The sequence below is a fragment of the Parasteatoda tepidariorum genome, chromosome 8 (assembly GCF_982258835.1).
Source record: "Parasteatoda tepidariorum strain Cologne lab strain chromosome 8, Ptep-v5.0, whole genome shotgun sequence".
NCBI lineage: Eukaryota > Metazoa > Arthropoda > Arachnida > Araneae > Theridiidae > Parasteatoda > Parasteatoda tepidariorum.
Window position 1 is genome coordinate 22,138,209 of NC_141762.1, and position 21,180 is coordinate 22,159,388.

Consider the following 21,180-nt stretch of genomic DNA (forward strand, 5'->3'; position numbering starts at 1 on the left):
ACGCTTTCTTATGTGAAATATCTTACAACAAACGAAAATTTAAAAACAAAGCTAGCCATGAAAATTTACGATTGCGTATTTTTCTATTGGCTATTTTTCGAAGATTACAGAATTAATAATTGGTGGTGCCAACAGCCAGTTGTGATTTTTAACTTTAACGATATCCATGCCAGAAGGATTGTTGCATGCGGAAGAAGAGCAATTATTGGAATTGACATCAGACGGATTCTTGAAAAATAAACGAAGAGTGTACTTTAACATCATTCTGGCTGCAAATGCAAAATATGTGTCCAGTCTTAACAGAAAAAGTTGTGAAATATATTTTGCCTTTTCCAACTTCATATTTATGCGAAGTCGCTTTTTCAGCATTCGTGGACATTAAGTCGGAAGAAAAAAATAGATTATTGGACTTGGAATCGCATCTCAGACTAAAATTGACCACAAGAGAACCGAATTATGATGAACAGTTATCACAGTAAAAACAATATCATCCTTCTCACTGATGCAAATAAGCTTATTAATAAAACTTTTCACGAAAAAAGAAAAATTAACACTTTTATAAAAATACATTCATTTTTTAACTAGTGGTACACGGCATTACGAAAAATTTAGAAAGGGTACACAGCAGTCATAAGTTTGGGAAACACTGCTCTAGGCGAATGTTGCGGCCCCTCATTGTTTCGTTTTTTCGTCTGCGTCTTTCATAATCGCGGTATTTTACTCGTTGAGATGCATTAAGTTCCATCAATATATCCGAGATTCGTTCCTTGCTACGCTGCTTGACTGCTCTTGTCGGGCGCAACGGCGTTATCATCGGGTCTTGGATATTCAAAGCGTGCATATTGGTCGAAGATGTGAAAGATGCGGCTTCAGATGGTCCCGACATGTTCAATTGGTCACTGTTCACAACGAATTCGTAAATTTGCTTCCGTTCATCCGCTTCTTGAAAATTCTTGTCCAGGAAAAGGCGTCGATGAGAGAGGTATTGTCGAGCATAAAAGACGATGTAAACTCCGCAGGAAGACGCGTCATCTTGGTGGTTGTAAGCGTTGCGAGGTTTCACGATGCATCCTTTCAGCTTTTCATTCGTAACAACGGTATTCAAAACGTGTCGCAGTATTTTTCTCAAAACAGCATCGATGGGCAGCGGGTTGTCGACTGAATCGCAGACTAATAGTTGACGTTCTCCATAGCTTGCTTCGTAAATTCCTAGCATCCAGTGCTCGCCTCTATCCATTTGAGCTCTCTTGTGAATGGGAATGAGTAGCACGTCGAATCCTTGTTGAACGCCGTATAGATAGTTGGAAGCCTTGTTCTGGTCGCTGATATCGTTGAGAAGAGCCATTCCTTCATAAGCGCCATCCGCTGTTGTAACGTAGAAGAGTGTGACAAATTCAGGGTGAAGTACGGCAACTTTGACGGTCGGGTAAGCTTGTTCGGCGTAATGGAGAAGCATTCTGACAATGACGGTATCTTCTAGTTGTCCATTTGCAGGTAGAATTGAGTTGATCGCTTGTTGTTCCAAAATTCCGGCTCCTTGAAGAATTTCATGTAGAGGTGCGTTCTGCATGTTGAAAATGTAGCTTGAAATCTGATGAATGTTGAAATGTCGGACTTTGTTGACGGTGATTTTAACACAAAAGTTAAACTTTTCTCCACTTTGATAAATGTAAACTAATGAGAACCTTACAATTAAATTATTAATTCCTTCGTATATTATTGGTTTAAGTTGTCGAAAATTAATATTTCAATTGTAAGGTTCGCATTAGCATACATTTATAAGAGTGGAGAAAAGTATCTATAGCCATTATGGCGAACTAATAAAGTTTGAAAATATCCTTTCTGTAACTCCGAACTGCTCGACCGTAGCGCTTCAAAACCGGCGCCAATCGATTCCTCGTGGCCAAAAACCCCAGACCCCCAAGTTTACCGGAGTTTATTAATTCTGGGGCGATTTTCGACTTGGCAACCATTCCTCGTATTATAGTATAAGATTTTGAACTTATCTAATGTGTTCTGTTTACTTGCAGCTTAAGCGCAATAAATGAAACTTATTATTTTTCTTAACTTTCTTCGTGTTTTCTTGTATTTATTTATTATATATATATATATATATATATATATATATATATATATATATATATATATATATATATATATATATATATATATATATATATATATATATATATATATATATATATATATATATATATATATATATATATATATATATATATATATATATATATATATATATATATATATATATATATATATATATATATATATATATATATATATATATATATATTTGATAAAAAATTTTTGATAGTTAAAAACGCATGCTCTTTAAAATTTATATTCCTACTCTGTAAATTTTTTTTGCGTATTTCAAATACCAAAAATGGCTTTACTCCATTACACCAAAAACCAAGAATAGTTCTTAATGCAGGATGAATATTTTTTAACACTACTTGGTGTAAAATAGCCAGCCTCATTTTTGTTATTTATTAATTCTAAAATTTGTTGTTATAGTGAGATATGATACACTTTAGAGTGAGTAAAGTTATTTTTACGACGCAATATAAAGTAATAATAATTTATTTGGGACGCATATGTACTACATTTCTTAAAATAATAAAATTAATTTGCGTGTTAAACGAGCATCCAAACAGCTTAGAAAAAAATATTAGCATAAATTCGAAAGAAGTTTAAACCGAAGTTCTTAAATTTAAAGCCCTGGAAACTAGGTAATCAAGGGCTTTACTTAAAAAAATATAGACAGATATATGCAAATCTTTTGAGAACATGTTTATAATTATTATGTAATATATAAACTACACAATATATATTTAATTTTGCAACCGTTGTTGAACATCTGATCTAATTTTGGATTTACGAATATCAATGTTCATCTCCATAGTAATTTTGAACCCTATCTAGAAGACAAGGGATCAAGTATTGGGATAAATTTGCCTTCGTGTCGTGTAGGGCTTTTTGATGGAGCTAACCTGCATTTATGTTACACGGAGAGGATAACTACGAAAATCTTCCATGGTTAGCCTGACTGAAAAGGGACTCTAACTCATGATCCGTCTACCACTGAGGATATTTCTCGTTAGCACTGTGGTCGGTGCGAACCGAGTGCGGAATTCGTATCGACTGACCCTCGTTGGAATTAAAACCCGGTTCAATGCATTGAAGGTGAACGCGATATCCCCTGAGCCACTACGGCTCTATACAATATGTACAAATTATACAATATATTAATACACTATATACAAATTATAAGTTACAATATTTATTTTCCATATACTGGTTCCCCCCCCCCTATTTCGAGATTCATGAATCCAAATCTCTTGAAAAAAGGTATGTTTATTCAGGTAATTTTTGTGACTGATTACTACTTAATTAACATATTTAAGATTCACCCCTTTGTATCATTCTGATAGAGTTCTGGTCAGTAGTACTTTGGTCATAGTACGTAATAATCATTTGGTCAAGTGGTATAATAGTAAGGGTGCTTTTTTGAATACTAGACCGTTATCCCTGTTTCAATTCTTTGAAATTAACTATTTTGTCTTCTAAAGTGATAAAAACTGATTTGGATGCTGCAGTAAAGCTTCCGTGACAAATTTTCAAAAATCTTAAAAAAAAAAAAAAAAAAAAAAAAAAAAAAAAAAAAAAAGTGCAACTCTAAACTCTTGCCCTATACTGATTTAACCAAACTTTCGGAAAGGTGATTGCTCATTATTATCGGTATAGATTTGTCAAAAAGTTTTTCAAATAACGCTAATTGTATTTCTTTACTATTTCTCTCATTCTAATTGAAAGACAACCGGATACTTTCAATATCTTTCGAGGAAATATAAGAATAGATAACAATATAAGAATAGAAAAAAATATTAAAAAAAAGATTAAATATCTAACATCAGTTTATTTGTAAAAGTCAGATGATTAAGTGCATATTTCGAATTTTCCTTCTATGTTTACACTCCTTTGATGGTTGATTTCGAAAGGGAGGAAAGAGACCTCTTAAGCAGTATAAAATCTTTTTCATATTAATAAATGTTATAAAAAATTAGAACAAATATTCTTCTTTTTACCGAACCACATTCAGATAATATATAATTTCATGTAAAGTATAAAACTACAAATATCCTCCAATAAACAATAATATTAAGCGCAAAGGAAAATATATAATTTTAAAATATTTAAACTATTCTTACATGCATGGATAATGATATACTTTATTTAAGAATAAAGAAAATGCATTTTCGATGATGATTTATACTGAGACGCTTTTTTAGAATAGAAAATATTATTTCTGTCACTTTCTTTAGATGAAAAAATAATTTAAAGTGATTTAAGAACACTTTGTTTGCTTTAAGGAGTTATTGCCTGAATCGTAAACTGAAATTTTCATAGTATTTCATAAAATACCTTCTTGCTATTGTGTACAGCAAGTAAAAACATATTTCCTCTAAATTTATCGAATCTTTTCTTTATTGCTATAAAAGTTCTCACTAGCAATGTTAAATTTCAGAAAATGGTGATTTATGACAGGCATAAGTTAAAGTTTGTGTAAAATGGATGTTCGAAATTTCTTTTGTTTACGACGAAGCGATATGTTTCTAGTTGTTCTGGGATATGTTCTGAGTGAACATTTCAGTTAAAGGAGCTCTTGCTTGCTTGAGGGATACAAATTTCGTCAAAAGCAAACGCTACATCTTAATTAATATTACTAATTTGGAAACATAACATGAAATAAAATAAGTATGATCGAAAGAGTTCTCAGGTAAATCCAGGTTTGAACTCCTAAACCTGCTTTACAACTTGACAAAAGAGTGCTGTGAAGGGTTGAAAGAAATTACTTGGGTGCCGGGAGTGTTCAAGCCAATAAAGTATGGGACTGTAAAAGATACTTTAACCACAATGGGAAAAGGATATACTTCCAAAGGAAAGGTAAGTTAGGAAGCTTTATAAAATGACCATCGGACACTCCCCTTCCAGTGAACAAGAAGCCCGACTTCTGTTCTGTCGTTAGTGTTTCAGTCAATTGAGAAGGCACGTGACCGTGAGTAAAGTCACTATTCCAGCGCAGTTTGGGCCTTGTAGAGACCCAGGATGTTTGCTTGTCGAATCAAGACGAAATAACGCAGTGCTGCCATCTGTCGAGGTGTGAGATCTTTGCAAGTTTATTGTGAGTAGTATCAATGGGAAGGAGTGAGAAAGATGAGTGTTTTGGATGCCGGCAGGATTATAACCAAGATGGATACTTTAACCGCAATGGAAGAGTGTGTATAACCTAACACATTACACCACAAACATATACAAAAAATAAAAATAATGCACCGAAATACATACAAAATTCCAGTTGGGAAATGTTAGAATAACCATCATACAGCCTATATTTGTCCTTCTGTGACTTCCACATCATTGGACCACTTAAAGTATAATTTATTATTTATGCCAATAAAAGTTGGTTATATTATATGGTTTCATATGAGATAAAATTTTGTAAAGTTGGTATAATTTGGTAATTTTAGCATAATTAGTTAGAGCATAACATAAAAAGCTTTATCTGGTCAAATTTATTTTTCAGTTTTATATTTTTACTAAATGTGAGCTAATAATAAAATATAGTTTTAAAAATAAGAATTTCAGGTGAACCGTTATCATATGAATGATTTGATTACCGCATATTTCGGTTTTCATATGTTTTGGTGGTCAGATATACAAATCAGTCAAAAAAATGGTAGGTTTAGTTTAGAGAAAGTACGTTTCTGTGTTTGATTTCGTAGTTTAAAATATCGCAAGCACTAATTAATTAGCGTATTTGTAGTTCCCTCATGAATCATTAAGTCCTAAAACGGGAAGATCCAATCATTTTGCATGGAATTATCTTCGGGAAAAAGAAATACATAATTCTGTGCAAAAATATTTTAATTCGCAAAAACATTTTTGAGATATGGTGAAGTACGCAAAAAGTAAAATTAGCATTATTTGGTCCAACCTTCGGACCTCTTTCCTAACCAAACTATCTTGACCATAGTTCTTAGATTGTGGCTATCCCCTATATTTTGGGGGTGGGAAATCTCAACCTATCGGAAAAAATATACGTTTATTCAGAGAAATTACGTTTTTTGCTTTGATTTCGTAACTTAAAATATCGACAGCATTAATTAAGTAATATATTTGAGGTCATCCCCTCGAACCATTAAAATTGAGTCCAAGAACGTGATGATCCGCTCAGCGGATCAAAAGTTATTCAGGGTAGTCTATTTTTATTTTGCGCACTATACATCCAAATGAGAATCCAAAAGATAATAATTAATTAACCTTTAAATTTTTAGCACCCCAGCATATTTATTTGAATTACTATAATAATAATTTATTGAACAATAAATTATTATTATAATAATTCAAATAAATATGAGGATTATTATCAGTAAAATGTTTAGGCTAAAGTTATTCATGCATAGGTTATGTTCCAAATGTATTATAATTTATCATCTTTCCTATAATTTGGGCAGCAAAAGTATTGGTTAGAATAACGCCTATATTTTACATCTACAGCATTACTTTCTTATCATAAACATGTGCCTTATTGCAGATTATGATATGCAATAAGGATACCCCAAATAATCTTTGACGTTTCGGATATCTCTATCTTGTCTGCAGCTATTAAATATGGATGAGATTCTCTAACAATATTTTGTAATATTTGATATGTCCGTATAAAAATAAACTATATCTGGAAAATTCGTCATATTTATATAATTTTTGAACTAATTCACATTTGAATCTAGGTAATAATTTTTATTATTCAACATGTTTTGCTTCATTTTTTTTAATTAATAAATAAACACGAATTCAAAAATAACTTGAAATGATGAAAGTTTAACCCCTTCCTTCGCGCTTCAGTGAAAATGACGGGGTGAGATTTCGCCCGTTATTTCTCGCCCCTGTGATATTGACGGGCTGGAGTGTTCAGTAGTAATGGCCCAATAAGAATAAAACTGATTCATTTCCTTTGCCCGGAAAGCATTATATTTCTCATTTTACACATCTGATGGCAGTACCAGGAAATTTTTAAGGTAATTGTAGATAGTTAGTTTATTTTAAACTATTTGCAGCACTAGTCAAAACGTAATACAAATACAAAAGACGAAAAAATAGGCACCTTTATGACCGTTTTCTTGAAAATTAGTCGAACATTAAGGGGTTAAAAAATAAATATTTTTCTTTAAATCCTTATTCATCATTCTTTTTTTTAAAAAAAATAACTAAATGTTTTAGTGATTTTGATTTACTTATGTGTTTTAAATGATAAATGTATCTTTGATAAACTAAAGTATACTGGGAAAAAGGGTTTTTTAAATGGAGCAAAAATGTTTCAAAATAGATCCGATTCAAATATTAGTCGAATATGAAAACCCTAAGCATTGAAATGTAAACAGCACATACTCATTTTTAAGCACTCGTTTATAGTTTCGAAACTCATTTATAGTCTCAAAAGCAACGCGAAGGGATGAATGTGTGAGGGAGATGTATAGTGCACCAGAAAAAAAACGGATTACCCAGTATAACTTTTGATCTAATGATCGGATCTTCACGTTTTAAGTCTCAATCCTAATGGCTTGAGTGCAGACGATATTTTAAGTTACAAAATCAGACTTAAGAATGTACTTCTTCTAAATATAAACATACCTTTTTTCGATGGATTCGGCTTTCTGACCCTCAAAATAGAGGGGGTGGGGGTAGCCTCAATCTGGAAAAAAGGGTCCGAATAGTGTGGGCAGTAGAGCGCTGGAAATTTTGGACCCTTTAATGCAAATTTTATATTTTGCGTATTTCGGTATATCTCGAGAACTTTTTAAACAAATTGAAAATCTTTTACACCCAATTATAAAATGTATTTATCCAAGGATAATGCCATGCAAAAAGAAAGAACTTTTAGTAAATATTTATCTTTTTTTTATTATATTAATTATGAACTAGTGGGCAGCGCCCCCTGCTCGCTAAACCTCGCCAACCCCCGAAAATTGCTACGCAATCTTGTATGGTTTGCTTAACAAACTAAGCTCGCTTCGCTCCCTACTAACTTAGGTACATTGCAAATGCACAAAATTCTAAAAATTCAAAACAATCAAACTTTTTTTTTTTAAAAAAAATTACATCTTTTTAGTAAATACTAAGTCATTAAAATAAATTTGAATTCAAATAAATGACATGTAATTTGTTAAACCTATTAGAAATGTGCTATAGTATAATTCGTGACATAAATCAAAAATCGTCAAATAAATTCGTAATATATAAATTCGTGAAAAAAAGCGCTTTCGAAAAAATACTAAAATAGAGATCTATCGACAAAGACTACTCACTTCTGCCTCGCTTAATAGTATGAGATTGCCGCAGCTGATGCTCTCTTGTTATTTCCGTTTCCGTTTTTAAAAGCGCTATATGTTGAGCCACTTCAGCTAGATTTGGCAGGTGACATTTTTAGCGGCAATCATTGATCGATTCGCCGTGTAAGAGAAATAGTAACGTAAACAAAACGAAGCAAACGTTGCCACCGTAGGAAAAGAAATACAGCCACAATTCGGGAGCCACGTAAGAGAATTATATATATTAGATTTTCGAAAAATTTTGAATTGTAAGGTAGCAATTTTTTTCATCATTTTAAAAAATGTCTTTTTATATAGCAAAATACAAAATTTGAGCAGAATCGTTCTAATGTTTTCTGAGAAATGGAATTTCAAGAAAAGTCAGATACTTAATATTCGTTTTCTCTGGAACTATTTATTCATATACTATTTATTCATGCCTGTTAGGTCAAGAATAGTCTGTCTTTAGCCAGTGCATTCTACATTCATTCTAAAAATGCCGCGAAACGTCAATATGTAGAAAATCCATAGTTTTGAGAAAGTGAAAAGCGTTTGCCGCCATAGTTTTTAATACTTAAGAACTTATTTCAATGCTGCAGTATATGGGCTCATGAAAATTTGTAAAAAATTGGAATAATGAATTGATTTTAACAGTTTTCAGCTTGGTTTGAAAATGTCTCCAGATAAGTGATTTTTAAAAAAGGCAAATAACTTTTAAAATATTTAAATTGTTTTTCCGTTGTAAAACCCAGATAATTCTTCACGGCAAGATGACAAGTGTAATTTAAAATTATTGCTTTATTTCAAAAGAAAGGTGCTTAAACTGTGACTTTTTTATTTTCCTAGGCGAAAATACTTCGAAAAATTATGATCGGACTACATTTGGAGATATATTTTTTTTGCAGAATATCGCAATAAATTCGACTTAGAGCTTTCAGAAAATAACTTAATCTAAAAGTAGTCGGAAATTTGATTGATGATAAATTCCGTTTTGTAATAATATCACAATATACTGCTTGTAGTAGTCTAATGAAAATGAATGAAACTGACAAAGAAATTTGAATTCTCTAGCTAATCAGAAAATAGACGGAAATTTAATTGCGAGATTTTACTATCACGAATTCAAATTTAGTTTATGAACGCAAAGCAATTATTTTTTTTATTTCAGACATAATAATACATTCAGAAGTTAAAATAAAACATTCAAATAGATTGAAAAATAACCCTTAGAAGCTGAAGTGGTTATATATTACTAGATTAAAATTTTTCATTCGCTTCAAAAATATAAAAATTGTAAAAAAAAAAACAGTCAACATGCTTCAATCGCTCAAAAACAGGGACCCATTTTCAAGACTCCATCATCAAGCCAAACGGGAATGAGAAGAAGCAAAATTTATTCGAAATATACACTGAAGAGCCATTACATTATGACCACCCTCCATCTGTAACAATGGGCTTCACCAGGTTTTCATGGTTTCTCTCCTAGGAACAATGTTTTCATTGGGCACATTAGGACCCATAATCCTCATAGAACAATCCCTGACGTCTGTAAGCTACTTGAACATAGTTGCAGACCAGGTTCACCCATTCATGGCAACAGTTTTTCCTGCGGGAGATAGTGTTTACCAACAGGATAATGCACCATGTCATAAGGGTCGAATCGTCATGGATTGGTTCGAGGAACATTCCAGTGACTTTCAAGTCATGTCTTGGCCCCCAAATTCACCTGACCTTAATCCTACTTGGAAAACCAAATTCGTGCTGCCACGCTACCCCCTCGCAATGTGAGGGAATTGCAGTACCAGTTGGTGAGCGCTTGGTCCCAGATACCTCAGACCCCAGAAGCAGAATATTTTCAAATGTTCTGCAACAAGACTTATTAATTTAAACAACTGTTCTGCAAGTATTTCGCAGCGAAAAAAGTCAACTTTACGCTAAAATACTATATTTTCATTTATTAAAATATAGGGTCATACACATTATTTTTTAAACCAAGGCAACTTGATTCTGCAACAACATTCTTGATTTGTTACTTTTTCAATAACTTTTGAAGTAAAAAATTTTGTTAATGATGATGATGAATTATTAATAAAATGCCTATGATATGAAGGTCCGAACATTAAAATAAGGGCTGCCTTAAAAATCTTTCCAAGGGACAAGTGCCCAGATGGTGCACCATTTGCAAACACAAACATTCGCTGGTCTGTTGTTCCAACAGCTTCTTCATTTCCATCGAAAGCATTTGGTCTTTTCGAAACAATTCTGTCAATCGTGGATCCCCACGATTCACAAATTGCTTCTGAAATGGGAATAGAAAATATAAAAAGTCATAAACTTTATGAAATTTGAAATCTCTGAATATAATTCTTTCATGGCTTGCTTTAGGAGCTCTCTTGATAAAAATGGTTACAGAAGTATTCAAGATACAAATTGTTCTGCAGGACTTCGTTTGTTCCGCGACGTACGTCACAGTTTTAGGCACTTTCTGCTTCTGGGCCTCAGACTACCTATCAGCACCTTGTGGAATCAATGGCACGACGGGTGCTAGCAGGTTTGAGGGCTAAAGGTGGTCCTACATGTTATTAGCAGGGTGGCCATAATGTAATGGCTCTTCGGTGTAAGTTGCCAGTGAAAAATGCAATGGTGGAAAACAAAACTATAAAAACCACAGAAGCCAAAAAAAAAAAAAACATAGTGCCGAAAGGGGCAAATTAGGGCAAAATACATTTCCACATGCAATGGAGAGGTGATGTACTAATGTCGTTAACAAGGGAATCGTCATTCATATGAAAAAAGCAAGATTCCAGAGCATCAAGATGTGTTGATGTGACTGGGATGATAATAATTTTGGCAATGTCGAAATTGGATTTATGTCAAAGATTCAAACAATGTGAAGTTTTTAATCAAGCATATAAATAGGTATTTTTTAAACTATATTTCACTCATTTAATGATATAGATTGTTATTTCTTATCCTTTCGGTATGGTGTGAATTTCAAATTTTACGTAATTATGAGAAAAAGATTAAGATCAATTTAATATTCATTGAAATGTCATTTTAATTCTAGAACTGCGATTATATTAAATATCACACATTTCTCTCACATAATCGTGTCATTTTTAATGACCTGATGCAATAAATAACTCCCCTAGACTGCAAAATAACAGCGTAACATTTCTGTCTTGCTAATTATTTCAACATAAAAATGGCTTTTAACAGTTCGGCTTTCAGTCATTTTTCACGCCAGAAATAATTATTTATGATTTATGTCACTGCCGGGCAGTCGTCACGCTATCTTTTTAAAGAAGATAAAAGTCGTTTATTTAGACATACCTATTTATTTATTATTAATGAACCTAATTTCACAGCTTCTAGAAAATTAATTGAAAACCTAATTCATTCTATATAATTTCTTGAATCTGTATAGGGTTCTTACGTTATAAGTTGCTTAACGATTTTTTATCAATCTTGATCGGAGGGTTTTTGCATGTTTTTAATTGATCAAACAGTGACAACAGTTTGATAACGGTTGACACTTAAAATGTTGAATTTTAAGGTGAACAATTATTTACATTATTTTAAAGAATGTAAATTTTAAATTCAAAACGTAAAATTTGAACAGAATTGGTCAAATTGTTCCTGAGAAAGCAAACTATAAAAGATACAGGCATTTAGATTTCTATTTTTCTGAAAATATTAGTATTTTAAAATGAAAATTATATTCTATGAAATTATGTAAACATTTAAATAACTTGCTATTAAATTTTTTACTAATAATTATTAAATGAAATAATAAAAAACAATGAATGATTGATTTTTCTTTAATGGAGGGCACTTGGAACTATTGTCCATAGAAAGTGCCAGAACTGCTAACTCTCTTTTCGTTACCCAGTGGGCACCTGTGGCGAAGCCACGGCGGTGGATCAGCGTCGCCCACGTCGCACTACCACAACCCGTTTATAGGGCGGGCCACATTCACACACAGAAGAGAAAGGACATAGAACACAGATAGAGATAAAGAAAAAATCCATGCCTTGTCAGGGATTCGAACCCAGAACCTTTCTGATGCAAGGACAGTTCCCTGTCTCCTACACAGGCCGATCGGCAAAAATGATTATTAAAAATTATATTTTTAATAAAATTTGGACAAATTTATTTTATGGTTATTGTTAAGAATGAAAAAAAAAGGTAAATTTATGCCTATGAAATCACTTTCTACGGAAAACGGTAAAAAAAAGAGGAAGCCGGTATCAAAAATGAAAGCTATTAAGACCTGAAATTACGATTAACAAAAAAGACGCAAAACATTTACATTGAAATACATTCAAATCATTTAAAGAGTTTTGAGATATGCATCGGTTTTTATCGTAATTTTTATATTCAATAAATTAAAGTCTTAAATATTCTTTTAGGAAATGTTTAAAGAGCTCTTAATTTTTTTTCTGAGAAAAATTCAATGGAATTGAAACAGTGCTAGCAACAATTTAAAGTGTTGCAATAAATGTTTATACTGATTTCAAAAATAAATGATTTACTTTCTAAATGGAATCAAACAATGTATAGAATGATTCGAAAGTATAATAGTAAAAAAATGAGAAAGTACAAGTACTGAAGAAATGTATGAGTTTAAAATAAGACATGCTTACGATTGAATGCTTACTTATAGACGACAATACAATTTGTAGGTGCTCGATTGAATGCTTACTTATAGAGCATATTCAATATGAAACGCATTTTTGTCTCTTATAGTGCTTGCCAAATATGACTTTAAAAAAAGTATATACAGCATTAATTAAAATAATAAAAAATAATAAATATTTATTACTTTTTGCAGGAAATTATCCTTAGATAAACGAATTTTATAATTATATGCATAAATTTTTCACTTCGCCTGATACGTACTCGTGTAATGGCGAAATTCGCAAAAAGTAAAATTAACTTTAAGGGGTTTAAACTTTCGTCCGCCCTCCTTACCAAACTATTGAGACTGAACTACCCCCTACTTTGGAACTACCTATATTCATTGAAACTCATGAACTGAGAATAATGATAAATTAATAAAATAATTTTAAAATTCATATCCAATTAGTAAAATATAGACGGAAATAATTTTTTTAAATGAAATATTCGAAGCAATATTGGATTCAGAAAATAAATTCAACCTTGTCTATACAAAGTACGATAATGAATTTTAATGTTAGGCAATCAAATGGATTTATAACAGCGCGATATAATATTTTGTAATCAAAAAGATAATTTTGTTTAAATTTATCATGTTTTCATGTATAAATTCAACCTTATGTATACATCTGCCTATTTTAATTTTAAGAAAATAAATCGCTTCGAACGAAAATATTATAAAAGTTTTTCCCTTTTAAAATTCGGCAGACTATATCTTACTTGCATTAATGTTGCGTCAACTTATTAATTCGCGATCGCAACGCTCGAGTACGCCCTCTAGCGGGAGCCTGTAAATATCAGACATTAATTTATCACGTTTTTATTTAGTTCCATAAAAATCATTGGCCATGACGGACGCCATTTTCTTAGCAGCAAATAAAAATAAAAATTTCCCTAAGGAAAAGCTGAAGAACTTGAAAAAAGTAACCAGAACATGCCAAACATTGAAGCAGAGCACGCCAAGCATTTGAAGAACAATTTCTCCATAATTTTTACCTTTCTATTACCAAGAACATAACTTACAATTTCATGATCACTTGCAGTTACAGATGTGTATATTACGGTAAAATAATTTATTTTGTCTTCAATTCATTACAAATTAAAATGAAGTCAACATTGCTTTCGTCATTCCAATAAATAAATGTGAATTCAGAACGTCAAGAACTGCAATAGTTATAGAATATTCTTTTGTTATAGAACAGTATATATTTCTGTATCTATATAATTCGGAAAACAACAATAAAGAATCAATCAAATTACTTGAAATAGTGTCGTTTGTGCTGATGATTAATAAATTTTTTATCGTTTTCTTGGTAAGTATTTCTTAGTTTTGAAAGAATAGATAATTTCATCTAGAATTCAGCTGTTCTGTTTTTAATCTACATATTCAAATTCATATCGAAATCTTACAATTCTAAAATTTTGATGCGTGGTACGTTATTTAAAAGTAATAAAGGGATAATCTATGTACATATTATTTGAAAATAAAACTTTCAAAAGAAGAACATTTCATTTAGAACTCTGCGGATTTATAAAGAAGGTAAGTGTTATGATTTTTATAATAAAAAATTAGCTTGTAATTTTTTTTTCTTATTTGATGATAGTTCTCTACAGAAAGGTTTTTTTTAAATCTGATCAAGGACTATAAGAATAATAAGAAATGAAACAATACGAAAGTTTTTATTTCAATGCAAAGAATTCTTAAAATCGTTTTTCATCCTAAGAATTCTTTATTTTCCGTTTTGTAGTTTATAATTTTTTGATAAAAATTGTTGTCAAAATACTTTTTTTGAAAACATAAATGGTATAACATTATGTGTTTATGTATATTTCTTGCATATTCTAATGTTTCAAGTAATATGATTCAGAAAAGTATGAATAAAAATTCGCTACTAATGTACTAAGGCCACAGCAGCTACAGATTTGGTGGTTTTTAAGTGCGCCGATCTACACCTAAAATTTTTGTGACAAATCATAAAATGAAACACTTTATTTAAAATCAAAGTAGTTTATCGGATTTCGGTGGACAATGGGCAAAATATTTCGCTCCTGAAAAATTAAAATTGCATCTTTTTCTATTTTTGGCAAACCCCAAAGACGCATTTTCGTAGCACTAAAAATTGGTAACAAAAATCGAAAAACAAATCATTTTGAAATTCTTCTGACTTATAAAGCAGGTAAGTGTTAATTTTTATAAAATAGAAAATTTTACTTTTAATTTGTTTTTTTCTTATTTGATGATAGTTTTCTATAGAATGGTTTTCTGCTTCCGATTATGAATCAAAATAGAAAAAACATGAAAGTTGTTTGTTTTAATGTAAGGAATTTTTAGAATTGGTTTCTTCTTTTTTGCTTTGTATCGTAAGCATTCTTTATTTTACGTTTTTTAGTTTCTAAATAATGATTTTTATTGAAATTGTTGTCAAAAAACTTTTTTTACTAAATTAAATTTCATAAAATGAGGCTTATGTAAATTTTTTGTTCATTTTAATTTTTGAAATAATATGATTCTTAAAACTATGGAAAGTAAAGTTCAAATAGGCCTTTCATGTTATATCATTAAATTTAGTAAAACTATTTCTCGGGAATTAGGTTTTAACTCTTATAAGAATATACATATTTTTTTCTGCTTATGTGCAAATATTTTTCCGACGTGTTTTGGATGTTCCTTCTCTAAAAAAAAAAAGAGATACCATTTTGTTTTCGTTTGCAAAAAAAAGGATATTAAACACTTTTCTTTTTTAAATTTAATTAGCCAAGATAAAGAAGGAACGTTGCAATACGACACGCTACATTAAAGACGTCTCTAGAGTAAATGAATGACTGTTCATATAGAATTCGCAGGTATTAGTCTCATACAACAACGCCCCCTATAGTTCGTTGCGATCGCGAATTGAAAAACGATTATATCAAAATATTTAATATGAATTCCTTTTTACTAATTATTTTTTTACAACATTTTTAAACTAATTACAGATTTCTTAAGTAAATACAAGAGACCTCTATAAATTTTAAAAATATTTTTTGATATGTTCTACAGCTGCTTTTAAACATATTTATTTACTAGTCAATTCAAATTTATTTACCCATATTTATATTACCGTTCATTTTGTCAGACGATAAATAAAAGCTGACATTTTTATTTATTATTTTTGAACAAGCATAGAACAGGGTTAGAGCTAGTGATTCGTAGTTAGTTTGGATTATTTTCAAATATTTTATTTTGATGTAATTTTAGTGCATTTTATAACTTTTGTATCATGTTGGTGAGTTTTATTTTGCTTGGCTCTATACCTTATTTTGTTATAGCTTCCATGAAAAAAAGGTATTATTTATTATTGTTCTATTAAATTAATTTTAACATGAAATTACTTGATATTTTTATGAATTGCTTACTACTTTTATTTGCGCGTTGTTAAAATGTTTATTGCAATACAACTTTTTAAAAAAATATATTTGAATTATATTTAACATAATATTAATTCAATACAAGTTATTTTTAATTAGAATTTCAAAGTGCCAGTTTGAAAATACAATTAAGCCTGCTGTTCTTTTTTTCAGTCTTTGTTATACTATTTGGCTTTTATGTGTTAATTAATAATTCAGATTTCAGTGTGAATAATTTAATACGATTATTTGATAGCTTTCAATGCTTACACTTTTATTTTAGCTTTTTCTACCACAGACGTAGTTATATTTTATTATAAACAATTGAACATACATTTGATGTTGTTTATAATGAGTTATGATAATATGATATTCTATTTAACTAAATTCCTACTTTGGAGAGTAATTTCATTTGCTATTTAATGTAGTCTTAATTTATTTTTATTGATAAATAGTTTTATTCGTATTCAAAGTGTGTAATGGACACATATTTCATACGATTTATGGAATCATATTTACAAAGAGATAAAAATGTTCATATTCAAATGATCATGATTTCATGAATCATTTCAACATTCATATGAATTTTTCATATGATTAAAGAATGACAATGAACTTATTGTATATAGACTTAAACCCAAAATTAATTTATCCTAAATCTGGAAAGTATTATTTAATGTACCTATATTTGTTTTGAAAAAATGTCTAGTTGATTTATAAATATATTATGTCCATTGTTGGAATTTCAGCAGGCAGATATATTATACAAAGGATTCCGTTAATGTTGAGCGCAATATATAGAGTTGTATAATATAAATCGCAACCAAGTATGCAACTTAGGGTTTAAAATAAATATGTAATAACAATAATTTTATAAATGACGAACACTCATGAATTTTTTTAAAATTTCTTTATGAATTTAAGGGGACAATGGACGTTCAAAATACGAAAAATCCTTAAAACTTTGTTTTTTTGTTTTTTGTGATATTAAAAAAATCATACTTTTCTGAATAATATATAGCAAACAGAATATAAATTGGAGCTTTTGTTAACGAGTTATAAGAGTTTCAATTTGTATGTTGTAAGTCATTTGCATTGAAAAATATGGATTTTTCTCAGAATAAGATTTTTGGACGATTTTCTATCTTCGAAAAGTTCCTTGCGCATCAATTTTTGTTCTATTGCTCTGAAATTTTTTTCAGGGATTGTTTGATGTTTGTTCTAAAGATAGAACTACAATTAGTTAGCATTGCACAAAAATTTGTGTTGCTAATATTTAAACGAAAGTTTATGAATAATAATTTTTTGATGAAAATTTAAGAGCGATGTGTAAAAAAACTTTTGATACACATTATTGCTCTATATTGTATCTGAAACAAGTTAAATACATTAAAGTACTTATAACCTCCTTTTTTGTACAAAAATAATTTTGAAAAAAGCAAAACTGATGCGCAAGGGACATTTTATGCATTGCTAATTAATCGTTAATTAAAAATATACTTTTAGCTGTAACTTGAAAAATAATTAACGTTTTCTTAAAAAAAATTATACACAGGCTTCTATTGAGCTTACCAACATTCAATAAAAATTTCATATGGCTAGGAGGAAAATTAAAATTTTTGGTTTTGAACGTCCATTGTCCCCTTAAACAGTTAATTCTAGAGTTGGCAGATATATCCTTATTTTTTAAAACATCCCGATAATAATATTTAGAACATATTCTCTTGATATATCACGTATTTCATGTTTTTATGATATAAAGACATAGAAAATAGAAATATATACTTGGTAGGACTTTATGGTATAGAAGCATAGGAAACAATGAAATTCTTGATATGAAAATATGAAATACAAGTCAAATAATATTCAAATGATTATCGAAAATGATAATTATTGAATACAATATTAATGCGAACATTATCGGGAATGATGTTTATTAAGCGCGATAGTATCTTTGCAATTATCTTCATCGTTCGATATTCGATAATGATCGATAACATCATTCCAGACTGATCGATAATCGATGGGCATCATTAACGGTAGTATTGGGTGTGTCGAGTCTTACTTCGAATAGGCAAATGTATTGTTATATTTTAAAAAGAATTCATTGATTTTTAAAAACTTGGGAAAAAAACTGGTTCAGAAAATTTTGAAAAAAAACAACAACATATTTTTCTTTTAACTGTTTACAGCATATTGTTGAGAGAAAAATTGAAATAAATTAGTGAATATATCAGAGACTATATCATATAGTGTATATATTAGTGAAATATCACTATATATTGTGAAACAACAATATTTCATGATGAGAGGGAGAAAGTCATTGTATTATTTAAATTGATATTTCACCCAACACTATTTTAAGCAAAAAAAGCTATATCCAATTTTAAATCAAGCATCTCAACTAAATACGAGAAATCAATCATGCATTTAAATTTTAAATAATTTTTTTCACAAGCATGAGTAAATTTGTAAATTAACTATTAACTATTTGGAGGGAAGATTGAAAAGAAGCATTTTCTGAAAGAGGTTAAAGAGAAAACTTGTTAAGTGGCAGTCGGGATACCTAGTTCTTCGTTTACTAACATTTATGGTAGTTTCAGCGTGTGTGTTGCGTTGCTAAGTGGCCATAACGAAGCGGCCATAACGGAGCTAAGTACTCAATATCCTAACTATTTACTATTCAAACGGCTTTAAAGTTGATTTATAAACCAACTTAAAACGTGAATCTGGAAACACCAACTCAAGTTGTTTTGGTTATCGTAAGAGTTGAATCTATGTTCGTAAAATCCAATAAAATTTAATATGCATTTTATTTTAAGTATGGTGTTAAATAAGAAAAATGTAAGGTTTTCTAGAATAAGTTCTAATAAATATTTTATTAAAAGTTTTCCAACGTTAAAACTTTAACTTATTTAAAAAACATTACCGAAAAAAGTATGGTCCATCAGAATATGGTAAAATTCACCGTATTTCTTGCTCTAAGGAACATAAAAAACATGATAATTTTTATCAATAATTTTTGCAAAATAACAATAAAATATTTATTTATAAGAAAGTGATAAATGATGATTAATTTTATAATGGTGCTTTAAAATATGGCGCAAAAAATATTTATTCTGTCTAATTTGCTTCTCAATTCTTGATTTTTTTTCTAAATATGTATTAATACGAACTATATTTTTGAAAAACAGAATATTCGGTAAACCATTACCATATGAACTGTAAAATTACCAAATGAATGGTTTAAGTACGGAGCAATTTAGTTTTCATTAACCAGAAAGACGTTATTTTTTATTCTTACCAGACATGTCACTGTCTTACAGTACGTTGATTTTTTCTCCGTCTAGAATGTTTTATTAATATAAACTTTTAAGGTTTCAAACCTTAAGGATCTTTTCTATTAAAATAAAGAGTATTCTGTCATTGCCATTATTTTTACGCATTTCCAAAAACTTCAGTAAAAAAATAATTCAGAACTCCAAACATTTTAAAAGGCACAAGTTAGTAATTAAGAAAACAATACTATCAAAATATCACAGAGCTCTATTGAGCATGAAAAAACTGAAAATTGCAATCGCATAGAGGAAACAAAGCATAGATTGCAATCGAGGAAACAAAGAACAGTTGTGAGGCAGATATTAGAAAATTCACAAAGGTGAACCAATTGATTATACCAGTTTTTTTCATGTTCCAAATTTTAATGTTTTTAATCTCAGATTCCCCTCTTGTGATTTGACCGATTTCAATAGTGTTTTTCTTTCTTCTTCGTCTAAATATAATTGATGCTCCTTAATATGCACTTTGTTCTGGTTTTTGTTTTTATTATTGACATGGATTTCAAATATAGTACTTTTTATGGTACACCTTGCATATTATAAAGGATAGAAACACAAATACAAATAAAATTCGTTTTCTGATTTTTATTAATTAAAAAGTTAAATCATTTCTGTCGACGACCAAAAATAAAAAGATGTGGGGGCGGTGTTAATCGACCATACCAACCGTCATTTATCAAAAGGTACCATTTGATAGAATTAAGTTAGCATGCTTAATATACTAGTGAATGATGTTAAACTTTTGTAGTGGTAGTTACGCCACATTACTCCCCCACCTCCGGGTCACCATTGAGGGGGTATTAATTATAGACATGTCAACTTTCATCTATCACGAGGTACCTTTTGATAGATGACGGTTGGCATGGTCGATTAACCCGCCCCCCTCAAAGATAATTTAAAGTGTTTCTACGGTAACAAAACAAAGACTGATCTTGTCTGACTACATTGCGTGCATATCAGTATTAAGTTCTAGTATAAAAGTTCACTATTGTTTTTTTTTTCAATAAATGTTCACGGAGAAGAAAAGTAATACATTTTTGTACTAATGTAATTTCAGAAAACATCTTTCGGCATTTGTTTGGTATATTCCTTATTATAAAAGAGAGCCAAAATAAAAGCTGAAGTGATGAAAGAGTGTCCAGTGTTTCCGAAATTTTCAATAAAATTTTAATTCTTCTCTTACAAGTAATTTAATGTTATATTTTAGGCCAGCTTCGTACTATAGAGATGCATTTCTTATTTAGGGTTTGTCGTTGTAAGATAAGTATAAGGAAGGCTGACATCTCAAAGCATTTTCAAGTTTGCCGATTAGTTGGCAACATACTGGTCAATAAAGTGAAGAAAACTTGCATTTACGCTTATCAATGTAAGAAATTAAAAAA